The sequence below is a fragment of the Bison bison genome, unplaced genomic scaffold (genome assembly GCF_000754665.1).
Source record: "Bison bison bison isolate TAMUID 2011002044 unplaced genomic scaffold, Bison_UMD1.0 scf7180017864365, whole genome shotgun sequence".
In the NCBI taxonomy this organism is placed as follows: Eukaryota; Metazoa; Chordata; class Mammalia; order Artiodactyla; family Bovidae; genus Bison; species Bison bison.
Window position 1 is genome coordinate 3,345,964 of NW_011494937.1, and position 3,011 is coordinate 3,348,974.

Here is a 3,011-nt window from a genome sequence, read left to right on the forward strand (position 1 = left end):
AAGAAATAAAAGGAATCAAAATTGGAAAAGAAGAAGTAAAACTCTCACTATTTGCAGATGACATGATCCACTACACAGAAAACCCTAAAGACTCCACCAGAAAATTACTAGACCTAATCAATGAATATAGTAAATTTGCAGGATATAAAATCAACACACATAAATCCCTTGCATTCCTATACACTAATAATGAGAAAATAGAAAGAGAAATTAAGGAAACAATTCCATTCACCATTGCAACGGAAAGAATAAAATACTTAGGAATATATCTACCTAAAGACACTAAAGACCTATATATAGAAAACTATAAAACACTGGTGAAAGAAATCAAAGAGGACACTAATAGATGGAGAAATAGACCATGTTCATGGATCAGAAGAATCAATATAGTTAAGAGTATACTACCCAAAGCAATCTATAGATTCAATGCAATCCCTATCAAGCTACCAAGGGTATTTTTCACAGAGTTAGTACTCCTGCCTGGAAAATCCCATGGACGGAGGAACCTGGTAGGCTGCAGTCCATGGGGTCACTACGAGTCGGATACGACGGAGCGACTTACTTTCACTTTCCACTTTCATGCATTGGAGAAGGAAATGGCAACCCACTCCAGTGTTCTTGCCTGGAGAATTCCAGGACGGGGGAGCCTGGTGGGCTGTCGCACAGAGTTGGACACGACTGAAGTGACTTAGCAGTAGCAGAGCAAATAATTTCACAGTTTGTATGGAAATACAAAAAACCTCGAATATCCAAAGCAATCTTGAGAGGGAAGAATGTGTCTGTTTCAATGATGCTCTCAATTCATCCCACCCTCTCCTTTTCCTTCTGTGTCCATAAATCTGTTCTCTATGTCTGAGTCTGTATTCCTCCCCTGAAAATAGGTTCATCAGTACCATTTTCCTACTATATATATATATAATACAAAACTTGTTTTTCTCTTTCTGACTTACTTCACTCTGTATAACAAGTTTTAGATTCATCTACCTCATGACAACTGACTGAAATTTGTTCATCTTTATGACTGAGTAATATTCCACTCTATATATGTACCACAACTTCTTTATCCATTCATCTGTCAATGGACATCTAGGTTGCTTCCATGTCCTAGCTATTATAAACAGTGCTACATTGAACATTGGGGTACATGCATCTTTTTCAATTTTGTTTTTTTAATTGGAGTATAGATGCTTTACAGTCTTGTGTTAGTCTGCTGAACAACGAAGTGGATCAGCTTTTGTATACATATATCTCCTTCTGCCTTTTGCTGACTTGCTCTTGATTTTTTTGGTTAGCTAAATCTAACAATGCTCCTGATGTGTGCTTACCTGTAACTATACCATTCCAGATTTATTGCCTTGCCTCTCACTGTTAACACCGACATTTGAGTTTATAATTTTACTTGTAAGCATAATTTAAAACTCCTGCTCAGTGTGGAGGTTAGCTTCCCACACCATAATCAAAATCCCAAGAATTGCAAAGTTGTAACAACAATGGAAATGTTGGATATTCATTGACTAAGACTACTTTGAGTTTCCCCTTCAGCTTAAATGAGTTTCTACCAATCTGTCCTCGCTCTCTTTTCTTAGAGTACTTACATTAGAAAACTTTTAAATTCTTTTTCTAGTCCTTTTCTTTTTGGCCACACCATGGGCATGTGGGAATCTTAGTTCCCTGACCAGGGACTGAACCCATGCCCCTTGCAGTGGAAGCACAGAGCCTTAACCACTGAACCACCAGGCAAGTCCACTCTGCTTCTTTTATTAGTAAATGTAGATAAATCTTCTCCAAGTCTCTCATCCTTTTTACAACCAAAGAATGACTTTCACAAAGCCTTCTCTTTGAAATCTAATCATCAAGAAAATTAGTTCCCCTGTCTCCCTGCTTCTGTGGGAATGTAAGAGCCTAAATTAAAAAAAGCAACAACCAAAGCAGTAGCATTGACATATATACACTATCATGTGTGAAACAGAAAGCTAGTGGGAAGCTGATATACGATGCAGGGAGCCCAGCCTGGCACTGTGTGATGACCTACAGCTGTAGGATGGGAGGTGGGGAGGGAGGGTCAAGAAGGAGGGGATATATGTACAGCTATGGCTGACTCCCTTTGTTGTCCAGCAGAAACCAACACCACATTGTAAAGCAATTATCCTCCAGTTAAAAAGAAAAGCGTGCATGTGTGCTAAGTCACTTCAGTCATGTCCGACTCTGGGACCCTATTGACTCTAGCCTGCCAGGCTCCTCTGTCCCTGGGGATTCTCATGGGGAATCTCTAGACAAGAAGGGTTGCCATTTCCTCCTCCAGGGGATCTTCCTGACCCAGGGATCAAACCCCTGTCTTCTTTATTGGCAGGTGGCTTCTTTACCACTACCACCACCCGGGAGGTCCCAAAAAGGAAAGCAGCAATTAGCAAACACAAATGGCCTATCCTATCAACCCGCCTTCCTTCCCTAACGTCTTCCAGTGCTTTTCCATTAGCTCCCGCCAGCTTGAAAAATCCTCCCATTTTTTGTTTCAGGAGAGATGAGACAGAGAGAAATAAATGCATGATCCAGAGGCTGAAAAGAATGTGGTCTGGTTGATGAACTAGAAGAAAACCAAGATGTCTAAACAATTCTGTTCTCAAGTTTATCAACCCAACATCTGGGGAGGGAAGCTGGAAATGGAGTTCAATCATATGGGCAAAAATTCAACTAATAACATTTATGGAATTGGCCTCAATAAAAATTCTAGAGACTGAAGCTCAGGTGAGCCACCTAGTTTAGTTCAGTTCAGTTCAGTCGCTCAGTCTTGTCCGACTCTTTGCAACCGCATGAATCGCAGCACACCAGGCCTCCCTGTCCATCACCAACTCCTGGACTTCACTCAAATTCATGTCCATTGAGTCGGTGATGCCATCCAGCCATCTCATCCTCTGTCGTCCCCTTCTCCTCCTGCCCCCAATCCCTCCCAGCATCAGAGTCTTTTCCAATGAGTCAACTCTTCACGTGAGGTGGCCAAAGTACTGGAGTTT